Genomic DNA, 13,376 nt, shown 5'->3' with positions numbered 1-13,376 from the left:
CTTCAGATCCTTTAGTTTCCCAGCTCCATGCTGGTGCTTCTTCTCTTCAGTTCACCTCACGCATTTTCTATAGGGTTCAGGTCAGGCAACTGGGACGGCCATGGCAGAAGCTTCATTTTATGCTCAGTGACACATTTTTGTGTTGATTTTGATGTTTGATTTGGATCATTGTCCTGATGGAAGATCCAACCACAGCTCATTATAGAACTTCTAACACATGCAGTCAGGTTTACATTTTTTATCTGTTGGTTTTTGCTAGAATCCATGATGCCATGTATCTGAACAAGATGTCCAGGACCTCTGGCAGGAAAATAAGCCCACAACATTAAAGATCCAGCAGCATATTTAACCGTGGGCATGGGGTACTTTTTGTACCAAACCTATCTTGAGTGTTTGCTGCCAGAAAGCTTTTTTTCATCTGACCACAGAAGCCAGTCCCATTTGTGTCTGACAACTGAATATGCTGGAGTTTTTGGATGAGCAAGGAGGATTTTTCTTAAAACCCTCCTGAACAACATGTGGTGACGTAGGGGCTGTTTGATTTTTTTTTTTTTTAATCTTTTGGCCCCAAGACTCAACTAATCTCTGCAATTCTCCTACTGTGATCCTTGGAGAGTCTTTGGACACTTAAACTCTCCTCCTCACCATGCATTAGGACGATACACACATCCTTTTCCAGGCAGATTTGTAACATCTTTAGTTGATTGGAATTCTTAATTATTGTCCTAATGATGGAAATTCTTACAGTCACTTTCTATTTTGTGAAGCTCAACAATCTAGTTCTGCACATCAGAACTATATTATCTGGTTTTATTCCTTGTGATGGATGATTAAGGAAATTTGGCCTTTGTGCTCCTCATATTTATAATTCTGTGAAACAGGAAGTTATTGCTGGGCAATATCATACTCCTAGTCATTTTAGTGTGCTAAATAAATGCAAATATGAATGGGAATATACTTCAGAGATATTTTACTCATTATAATTTCTAAGGGTGCCAATAATTGTGCCCAACATGCATATGAGAAAAACATTTATTTCATAACGTAAGTTTCCACCCACTTTTAATTGTTTTACTTCAATGAAAGGTTAGCATTTTGTGAATTTTTTGAATGTAAGATCATAAAGATAAACAAAGGAGATTTATTTTCATAGCCGTCTTTGCTCATATTTACCAAAGGTGCCAATATTAGTGGAGGGCACTGTAGTTACTTTTATAATGATGTAACTCAATTACTAACTCAGTTACTATTTGTGTGAAGTAACTATAACTAATTACTTTTTTAAAGTAACATGCCCAACACTGGTCTTTACTACCTTTCTGGGCCTTAAACGTTGTAGTTGCGTTGTTGTCTATGCAGGGTAAGAACACTCTCGGATTTCATCAAAAGTATCTTAATTTGTGTTCCAAAGATGAACGAAGGTCTTACAGGTTTGTAATGACAGGAGTCATTGAGTAATTAATGACCGAATTTGAATTTTTGGGTGAACTGTCACTTTTTTTTTTTAAGGGTAGTATGCATGTCATGTCTCATCTAGTTGACCTCAGTTTGTGTACTTCGAATCAAAATGATGTTTTGGTCACGTCCATTGTTATGGCGCTCACGTGGAACTGTATTTTTGCTTGCATATATGATGACAAACACCATTTAGTCACGTGCATTATCTCAAATCTGTTTTTGTGATCTTGTTCCTCATATTTGTGTTTTAGTGGCTTAATGTGGGTTTTATGTCAACGCATTTAGTTCTGGTGGGGAAAAGAAAAATACTTCTTAAACAAATGATTCATATTCGTATGGATGCAAAGGGTGTTTTTGTTGCAGTTCGTTAATTATTTCTAAAGCCACTCACTTTAGACCCTCATTATACTATTTCCACTTTAATTCAGCACACTTGTGTACAGTACATCTCCCAGGATGGTGCTTTGACCTTTGAATACAGCTAAAGGGCATCAGGTGTGCAACTAGCTGTGAGTCCCCAGCAGTGGCCCAAATGACATTTCAGAACTGACAGTGAAATGGATGCAAAGCACGTGGAGGACGATGGCTGGAAGACCAGTCTTTGTTTTTCACCTGAGGGAAGTGTTGGAAATGGATATGCATATGTGTACTCGAGTAAAATATGTCTGAGCACTTAGCAGTGTTTATGTCCTCCGATCTCACAGATGATTGTTACGCTTAGAAGAATGAAAGTGAAAGAGACTGTGTCTGTTTACGCCACATGAAGACTGCAGCAAAACAACACCACCCCCATCCAGTTCACTTGAGTTCATTTCAGTGAGCATGACTAGTACAGATAATTGTGCAGACAAACACCTTAATATAAAAAAACTGACTGAAAACAAATTGTTTTTGAGTGTGTAATGTCTTTATTTTTTTTTGAACATTTTTTTATTGACATTATTATTTAAACATACAAAAAGAACATAAAAGAAATTAAAATAACATCAAGCATACTTCAAAGTGTATCATAGATTATACAGATAGCATAAATATAACCAAAGAAGACCCTAAATAGCCATAAAACCGTCAAACAATCCTGAAGTAATACTGGGGAGAAAAAAAAAAAAATATATATATATATATATATAAAAAAAAAACCAAGCCAAAGCCCAAGAGCAGCGTATAAGAAAAAGTTGAAATCCCTTCAGTTTAAGACAACATGTTTTTTAGTTTCTCCAAAATCTGAGCCCAGAAACTGATGGTATCTTCCCTTGCCCCATGGATGCGTGCAGTGGACAACACCATATATACAACATCCATAAAAGTGAGAACCCAGTGTCTTTTATTGAGCGAGTGTGGAGGTTTCCACCTCGTTGCAACCAACTTCTTGGCCGCTGTTAGCCCTGCTAGAAATACCCGTTTCTGAATTTTATGTGGAATATCAGATAGATCGTTTAAGATTAGAACAGAAGGGGAAGAAGGCACTGAAATATCAAGTAAGGTGGACAGATTCTCACTAACCATGTTCTAGAAGTTAGAAACCCCCGGGCATTCCCAAATCATATGAAAAAATGTACCCAATTCACCTGTATTACAAAAAGTACAATATGGATCAGGTTTCAGCTTCATACAATATAGTCTACGCGGTGTCATGTAAGTCCTGTGGATAATTTGTTGATGGTCCGGGTTCCTAGAAGCTTGAGATACCATAGACCAAACGTGATCCCACTCAAAGTCCGGGGAGAGGTTCGGAATATCAGTTCGCCAAGAGGCATCCAGTGCCAAAGGAGGAAATACTTTATCCAAAAAAACCCCGTATAACTTAGAAACTAAACCTCTCTTTCCTAGAGAACAACATAGCACTCTTAATAGAGGATGATCTTTCAAAGAGGCCGACCAAGGGACCCCATAAGTCTTCATGGCAGCCCTTAACTGTAAATAAAAGAAAAGTGTAGAACTCTGCAAGTTGAATTGAGAGCAGAGTTCTTCAAAGCTAAGTAGGCCCTTGTCATCCATAATATCACCCAGAGAATGAATCCCCTTATCATACCACTGCCTGCACTGACCGAAATAGATAGGATTCTTCCCAATGAGCAGTTTGTGATTATTAAAGATAGGAGAGTAGGGATTCCAGTTAAAGAGGATGCCACACGCTTTTTCCACCGTTCCCCAAACTGATATAGCGTAAGATACTAGGGGACCAAAGCGTATTTTACATTTATTTGAAGGTATATTGGCGAATAAAACTTCATTCAGTTTGAGCGGAAGCACCAAGTTTCTCTCTAGAGAAAGCCAAGAAATATCCTCTTCAGCATCATACCAGCTCATCAAGGGACGAAGCGCAAAAGCCCAGTGATACAACTTAAAATTAGGAAGAGCAAGCCCACCAGAGAGTTTATTTCTCTGTAAGATAGAAATTCTAAGGCGTGGTCGTTTGCCGTTCCATACAAATTTGGTTATTAAGCTCTGCAATCTATCCCAGAAACGACAAGGGGGAGCCAACGGGAGCATAAAACTCACAAAATTAATGCGGGGGAGAACATTCATCTTAATAATTGAAATACGTGCTCTAAGAGAATTAGAGAGTGAGGACCAACTTTCCAGGTTAGACGAAATTTTTGAAAGAATATCATTATAGTTGTTCTTACTAATAAATTGCAGGGAATCTCCAATCGTAATGCCTAGATATTTAAACTGCTTAACCATAGGAATATCTGCGGGTAGCGCCGTGCTCTTCAGTGCGCCGTTCAGAGGGAGAAGAGCTGATTTGCTCCAATTTATTCTATAACCCGAAATCTTACCGAAGCGGTCAAACTTATTCAGAATGTTGGGTAAGGATTGAGACGGGTTACCTAGATAGTGTGTAATGTCTTTATAAAGGAGCTGTAATGGGTGAGAACCACTGAAGTAAAATGGTCTAAAATTAACACTTGCTTAGCACTAAATAATTGGATTTGATGGGTTAATGAAATGGAGTTACTTGCCAATTGGCCTGTAACTTTATTAGGAACTGGGACATTATGTGGTTAAAGTGGAGCTGTACGAGTGCTAGTATGCTACTCACCGATGCAAGCTTCTCAAATCAAACACGTACACATCATCTACTAAAGAAAACTGATGTCATCCTTTTCTAGATTGATGGTTCCTCTATTCAGAAGGCTGTACTGTAGATGCCATCTGACATGTTCACATCTTTGATCTGCTCTCACAGGTATTTCCTTGTTTTCTTCAGAAGCTCAAAGAGAATTTCTCAAGTTTCCACTCGATTCACGGGAACAAAGAAGTGGGATGATTTGCATTTAAGTGGCTAGATATAAACCTCATGAACAATGTTTACAACAGAGTTTCTATGATGAGAAGATTAAGTTTGCCTCTTGAGAACAGACTGATGTCATGGGAAAAATAAAAAAAAGCAGCCACACCTGCAGACATTAATGGAATGTTATGACCGTAAAGATGAGCTTGTAGTTTGGACAAAAATCTTTACAAAGGTGCCAGTTATTAAAATGTTAAAGAAAATGCGAAATACATGAGAAAAACAGTAATACAAATGATGTGGTTACGATTATAATGATTATAGCACTACTGTTATTGCTCGTACTTCAAGGGATAGTTCACCCAAAAATGAAAATTGCCCCATGATTTACTCACCCTCAAGCCATCCGAAGTGTATATGACTTTTTTCTTTCAGACAAATGCAATTAGACTTATATTAAAAAATGTCTTGGCTATTCCAAGCTTTATAATGGCAGTGAATGGCTGTTGGGATTTTAAAGTCCAATAAAGCATAAATCCATCATAAACGTACTCCACATGGTTCTGGGGGTTAATAAAGGCATTCTGAGGTGAACTGATGTGTTTGTGCACAAAAATATGTAAATATCTGATGAGTCAATACGTGCAATTCACCTTCATTCCTCGAGGTAGCACTGTTTGATGGACAATAATGACGTGATGTTTCACTCATACTTATTATAGGCATAAAACAAAAGAATATCATCAGCTAAAAATGAATTGATTTGAATGACTTTACTGCAGAGCAATTACTGTATGCAATAAAATATAAATGTCACTTTTATTTGATGGTGAATAAGCTGTCAGCAATCAAAATATTGCCTTTGAAGTCATTGAAAACGATAATTTTAAGAATATTTTTGAGATTGTGAATATGAGCCAGATGCTGAATGTACTGTGGGAGTGCGCTCTGAGAATGACGGCGATGGTAAATTCATCTGCTCAAACTGAACCCTTCTAAATTTCAAAAGGTAATGAAATATGATTGATTTTATTCTTCTCAAGGTTCAAGGTTTTTATTTGTCAATGCCACCATTTCAATTCCTCTGTATGTACAGACATACAGAGGAATTAAAATGATGTTTCTCTTCTTTCTCATCAAGTGTTTACAAGTGCTTATCACGTGTTTTATCAATGCCTTATAGAAGTTTTATATTATAAAATAAATAAATAGATAAATAAATAAAACTCCTTGTTCTGTACTTCTTATTTGTGACCAGATTATGGATTATGGTTAGAGATTATGGTTTATAAAGTTTTAAATATGGATATTTTTCTTACACAAATGCATTGATTAACTTCAGAAGGCCTTTACAAACATCTTGGAGCTGTGTGGAGCACTTTTTATGATGGATGGATGCACTTTATTGGATTACTTCAAAATCCCAACAACCATTCACTGCTATTATAAAGCTTGAAAGAGCAAGGACATTGTTTTTTAACATAACTTGGATTGTTTTCATCTGAAAGAAGAACATCATCATATACACCTAGGATGGGTTGAGGGTGAGTAAATCATGGGGTAATTTTTATTTTTGGGGGAACTATCATGGAGCTTTAAGAGGTCCTTTGGCCAATTTCAGTACTGTAGTGATGCACGAAACACCATTCACACAGACATCACTTTCAAAAAAAAAGCAGCTTTCTGTGGTCAACGATGCAAATTTGTGTGTAATTTTTTCTAGTGACTTCAATATCACATGGATTCCAATTGAAATGACTGGATTTCACCCATAAAATTCAACAGAGAAACAGTACAGTAAATTTCACCACACCTTTAGTGTTAGAGATGTGAACAAACCTAAGTATTTAACTTTGGAGTATATAGGCTTGTTTACATCAAGACAAATGTTCAGTGTGAAGATTCATTGCAATAAACATTTTAATTTGATTGAACAGCTGTTAGTGCATCTGTTCAGACTGACACTAACATTTGCATGCCATTTCTTTCACATTGATCTGAACTGACAAATTGCATGTGAAAATTAGACTGAATTTGTATGCCATTAATTTTTATTATATGTTCACCTGTCTGTGGCAAGTATGCAGCATGTGAATCAAAGATTGTACCAGTATGTTCCATAATGTCTCCCACACTCTATGTGCCCCACATGCAGTGCATACAACCCAGCCCAGAGGACTGTATGCAGAATACAAGAGATAAGACGAGGCCCAAGCATGTGCTTCGCTCACCTTTTCTGGTCATTTTAATTTCTTATCTAAACACCATCCTGCTGGGAGGAAGTCTCCTGAGTGTCACCAGCAATTAAGGTTCCCAGCTGCTTGCAGCCTCATCTATTTACAAGTACCTCTGCATGTCCTCAGGGTATTGATGGACCGTCCATACAGCCTGCTTTAAATGGCATTGGCATTATAACAACCACATCCTCACATATTCACGTACAGTATGAAGCTGTTTATGTCTCCACTGTGGTATTTTGTGGATAAGTAACCACTTCAAACATATGACTACATTATTCCTAGGATTTTGGCTTAGGTGTGCTTTCAAAATGTATGTAATGTTTGGCATGTTATTAGTAGCGCATTGTTAATCTCGCAAGCCCTGCGTGATGAAATGAGTTGGATCTTTTTGCTTGTGTTATTAACATATTTTCTGCCTGTATAATATATTAACTCATTCTGTTCAAGCTGATCTCAGTGGGAGGTTTTTCATCTTGCAGCATTGTACATGTGAGTTCAGCTGTATCAAGGTAGAAACTTAATTTACTGTAGTGTAATATTGGAAATTGACCTCAATATTAAAAAAGGGCATGAAATAAAAAAAATACATTTACATCACATTCAGATGTATTAATTTAGCAGACACTTTAATCTAACACATTGGTTCTCAACTCCAGTCCTCAAGGCCCACTACTCTGCACATTTTGTATCTCTCCCTCATTTAACACACCTGATTCAGATCATCATCTCTTTAGGAGAAATATCCATGAACTGAGCTGATTGTGTCAGATTCATAATATGTGCAAAAAATGTGCAGAGCAGTGGGCTCTGAGAACTGGAGTTGGGAACCACTGATCTAACACACCTAGAAGAAAGAAATCCTTCTGAATGATTTATAATGAGGAAGCAATAACATAAGTTAATACACTTTTCTGAATTACTTCATCATGTTTTTGTAGAGTTCTATCACGAGTTTATCACACGTTTATCACAGGTTTTGTTGAGTTCTTTGAATGCTTCATTGTATTTTTTAAATTTAGTTTAGCTTGGCTTCCATATGAAAGAAAATGTAGCTAAACAATGGTTTTCAGTCCGAACAGAAGCCTTTGTAAACTTAGCAATGAGCTGAATGAATACACAGTTGGTAAAAGCTAATCCTACCAGTGTCTCTTCAAGTCAGTTAGCAACTAAATTAATATGCAAGCTGATAAGGTTTATAATGTGCCCCCCAAGACACCCATTTTCAGATAGTTGGGTGTAGGTCTCTGGTAAAGTGCGATACGCAGGGAATGCTGCATTTGATGGACGGCACATAACGACAATTGGGAAAAGTGGAAAGAGGGGGGCTTTACAAACAGGAAATCCTGAGGAAAAAATCAATACAATCACTCAAGGCCACCATTAGATACCCAGGCGAAGAGCAGGCTGGGTGGAGCCGTTGAGGTAGACGGCATGTTAAACCCACCGCTAATACCACACTGACCTGTGGTTACCCTTTCCCCTACACCTGACCGCTATATCGTTCTATATCACAAACACTATGCTAAAACCCTCACCCTTCACCCATACAGCATTGTGGGATAATACGTTTAGAACATAAGCGCAAAAGAGACAAAGGGTTAAACCGGTGGCCAAAGTGGCTGTGCTGACACATAGACCCTGTGGCTTAAAGCTCATTTACACCAGGAGTGAAAATCCATCCACCTATAGCCATTCATTGTCCAAACCACTTGTCCAACCTAAAGCTCTTTTTCTTTTATATAGTGTAAAAATTGGATTCATTAATGGATTGCTTGGTCCTAAATGGCTCTGTCTGTTATAAGTACCATTAGAAATCCTGATTCATTTTAATTAATCCTTTCGTTTAGACGGTTTTCCTTCCAGCACATGTGGGAAGTTTAAACTTCTGAGTTGGGTGTTCATTATTAAGACACCACACTTTCACGTCTAAACATAACAAGGAAGTAGCTTAAATAAAGATGAATAATTGTAATCATATACACAACAAACCCAAATAACTAAATCTGAACTAAATCTTTTTGGTTACATAAAGCAAGCTATGAAATTTGAGTGATTAACTTTATTCGCTATACAGACTTGCTTTCCACTCACTGATATATAAGCAATATCACACAAGTAGCCGTGCGATATGGCTGTGTGTCAGGACAGCTGTGAATCGGAATGCTAATATATAGCCATATTGCACGCTACGAGTTTGATATTGCATTTATACAACAGTTCGACGGCACGAGTGTGTAAATACATTTTAAAAACCCTTTTGTGCAGAACTACTTTTTACACCACAGATTCAAATCACAGTTTGACAGTTTAACAGCTGAGCCCAAGCCTCCTTTACTAATTCAAAAACGTCACTGTAATGAAGGAATGTTCAGTTGCTTCTTTAAAAGTTTATTGTATTACTGTATTAAAAGCTCACTGTGTTATGTAGATTATTATGAGAGAGAGATGGACTGAGCAAGTGTGATTACCTGCATCTGATATAGCATTCATTCTTAGCTCAGTCTCATATTCACAATAAAACATTAGTTTGAATGTCCGCTGAGGAAAACGATATCTTTGTCGTACTATCCTTTCATGTGTTATGGGTGATTTCCAGTGACAGAGCTGCTCAGTGCATTTGTTGGCTCCATCTTACAAAGTGTTGTTGAAAGTAAAAAATAACTTCCTTGTTTACAATCCTGTTTAAGTCTCTTTCAAAATAAAAGTCTTTACTGCTGACTCACTGATAAAAACAGTTTCCATCTAATGGTGGAACAATGAAACTAATCACCATCACGAACACATGCACACCATTTCCCAATACTAAATACTATATTTAAATACTTCTATTATTTATATAAAATATTATTTATTGAATAATAATATTTAATAAACAACAACAGCATAAATCATAAAAGCTGCTAGGAAATTCAGTCAAAATTACAAAGGCAGTGCTCTGATATACAAATTTACATAAAATGAACGAAATAATAGATTAATGAGACCAAATACTACCTGCTAGATTTACCCAAAACAAATTATGTCATGTTTAACCAATATAGTGACATCAGAGCCAGTGGCAAATTCCAGAAGAACCGGCCGAGGTAAAGCTGCTCTCGGTGGGTTCATGAGCACTGAGCGGCCCGCTGACACCCTGGAGCTCACATCTCCATAAACAATGAAGCAAATTTTAAAATAGACGTTATCTTTATTAACAAACCACATTTTTAAAGTCTAAACAAGTACATTCTCACCTAAAAAACTGTTAAAACTACATTCCGTGACACAAAAACAGTACTATTTATAGTGGATTTGGCTGTTTGCCATGACACTCACTGTGACAAATACACTAGTGGAGTGATACAAAAGTTTGGAATTCTGTTATTACTAGAATATCGCACTCCCCTCAGCCAATGAGATTCGAAAACCAGAAATAACTTTTGTATAAACAGATATATTATATTGTCTGTATTATAAATCAGTTTTTCAATGATTCAAATCGATAAACTCTTTTAAACATCAACTCTGCAACTCTTGTATCAATTCCCACTTGTAAATATAACTTTCCTTTGGAGATTCATACACTCAGAAATTCAGTATTATTATAAAACCAAGTACTAAAATTACACTTTGTCCTCTTAAGTAGTTTAAATGCACTTAGCTACTTTTTGTTGGCTTGTATAACAGACGAGTAGCCTGACTGTAGTTAAACTGCTTTACGTTATCTGTAACTGCTTAGCTATAGGTACAGTTTCAAAGTAGCCTGTGTTCAGAAAACGCACTGGATCAGTTTATGTTTCTTCTTTTTTGTTTTCCTCGACTAACCATTGTTTTTCAGGAGTCATGAACCTTTTTTAAATGCTCACTTTGCAGCTATTTGAACACCTCAGGTAATTCTCAGGTAATTGTCAATAATTGCTTTTATGAGAGCACAGATTTTAGCTTGAGTGGCAAGCAGTCGTTGAAACTGTCAACTTGTAATCTTTTCAGAAAGCTGCAAAAGACCAGAATCAACAACATTTTGACATAGAAAGTCAGCCATTACAGCGGCTACAGCTGTTTGTTCAGAACATGCAGCAAACAGGTAAGATCATTTAATAGATGTCAGGATCTGCTTTCCTTCACGGGTTTGATTGGTTCTCCCTGCGGCCTTTAGGCCAATATATCCCAATCGCACACTCAGAAAGCAACTGACAGCCTCGAAAAATTAATCGCGATGTCCCCCAGTGCATCTCCCCACCATATCCAATATGTGAACAGTCGAATTTATCAATCCATCTCGGTTCGGCGTTCTCCAATTATCCCCTGCAATCACAAACACGCGCGCACACATGCGCACACTGCATCGGACCGCTACCTCTAGAGCAAGTACTTTCTTCTTTTTTTTTTTTTTTTTTTTTTTTTTTTTTTTTTTTTTTCCCGGCCTGTCAGTAACACAGATAACACATGACAGTGTGTATGTGTAGCTATGTTATCATCATTCACGGCCATTTTTTTTTTTTTTTTTTTTTTTTTTTTTTTTTTTTTGTATTTAATTAATTTAATTTTATGTACCTTTTTATTTAACCATACTATTACAGACAAGACCGGGGGGATAGAGAAAACGGGGAAAAAAAATAAAATAAAATAAAATAAAAATTGGGGAGAAAGTCAACAGAAGAGGGGGAAAGAGAGAGAGAGAGAGAGAGAGAGAAGAAGAAAAAATAAAAGAAAAAAAAAAAAAAAGGAGAAGGAGGATAGAGAAAGAGAGAAAGATCAAAAAAAAGATAATCTGCTTCCATACCTGCTGACAAAAGGAGAAAACACAACAGCAGAGTAACTGCAGCAACAACCAACATCTATATAAATCACAGTAAATACTACATGTTAAATGTTATTGTGCAGCACACATAACTAATATTACAAAACATGTTTTGAAGCAACAGCAGATCAAGACAGTGTGTGTCTGTGAGCACCTGTTTTTACACCAATGTGAATGCTTGTGTGTACACCTGTGTGCACACCTGTGTGTGTGAGCGCGTTTGTGTTCATAAGGTTCTTCCATGTAAATGTTTAATAGTGTGTGTGGGGAACCACAGCCCCGCCCCGCAAGGTATGAAGCAGACATGGAGGAGACCCGGGCCCAAACATCCGGATGCCCCCCCGAGCACGAGAGTCCCAGGAGAACCACCGCAGGGACAACCGCGGCCCCCACCCAGAAAAGGGCAGAGGAGGGCCCGGAGGGGGATCATCCGGCAGCCACAATGCAGACGTCCCAGGGGGGCGTGGCGGCAAGCCCGCAGGTTCCGCCGGCAGCCGGCCACACCAGAGCAGACCGGCCCTGGGCCCGGCGATCCAAGGGCCCCCCACCCCTAGCCGGGGCCCAGCAAAGCCAGGGGGCCAGGCCCCGCCAAGCAACCGCCGAGATCGGGCCAGCGCTCACCCGAGCATCCCGCCCGGAGCGAGAAACCACCAACGCACCGGCGGCCGGGGGCATCCTCCACCGGCAGGGCGTGGTGGGGGCCTGAGATGATGAGTGAGGCGGAGTCTAAGGCCTGACCTGACACATGGACATAGACAAACAGGCACACATATATACAAGCACACGTTCCCACCCTCATGCACGCAAACAAATATTCACGCACTCGCCCCACATGTAGACATACAAAAATGGACACAGTACCCACAATCACACTCCCCATTTGTACTCTATACTCCTGGATCCAGGCACCACTACCCCCAGAGGGGCAATCAGCGCCAGACCCCGGAGCTGAACCCTCTTCACTCTGGCGTGGAGACAGGAAGACCACCCCGGTACCCCGCAGCAGCAGAGAAGACCACCAGCCCAGACCCCGACCGGATGGCCAGCTCGTCCTCACAGCCCCCAGCCCGGACAAAGAACAGAGAACAGGGGTGTGAAAAAAAAAAAAAAAAAAAAAGAAGACCCCATGCCTCACCTCACCCGCTCAAATGTAGTGTTGGTGTGTGTTGTTCTAAAGTGCTTTAAAACAGGGGAGGGGCAAGACACTAACCACCCTCCGCCAGCTCGTGTCAAATCGGCACCTCCCCAAGAGCCCTCAATGTCTATGTGTAACTTAAAATTGAGAAGTGGGCACCAGCACCAGAGAGAAGGCTGAATGAACAGACCGCCCCCTGGATGCCATTCAGTGTGCCCACCCCCAAGGCCCTATATGTATGTGTCATGTGACAGTAAGTAATGAGAGTGTCTAAGTTGTGATGTATGATTGAGATGCAGGTGGCCACAAGGAGACAGAGGAGTACCACCTCCCCTGCATCCCAGCAACACACCCGCACCCCAAAACCCTACCTGTATGTTGGTGTGATGGAGCGGGAGAAGGGAAGCATTAGGGATGGGGAGGAAATCATTGGAGGGGCAAAGTACCCCCCCTGGAGCCAGCTCCCCGCTGACCCCCATAGGCACCCCCGTTGCCCCAAATCTGCCCAGGGCAGGGGGTCCAGGC

This window comes from Labeo rohita, chromosome 9 (assembly GCF_022985175.1).
Source record: "Labeo rohita strain BAU-BD-2019 chromosome 9, IGBB_LRoh.1.0, whole genome shotgun sequence".
NCBI classification, from domain to species: Eukaryota; Metazoa; Chordata; class Actinopteri; order Cypriniformes; family Cyprinidae; genus Labeo; species Labeo rohita.
This window is presented reverse-complemented; position numbering follows the sequence as displayed.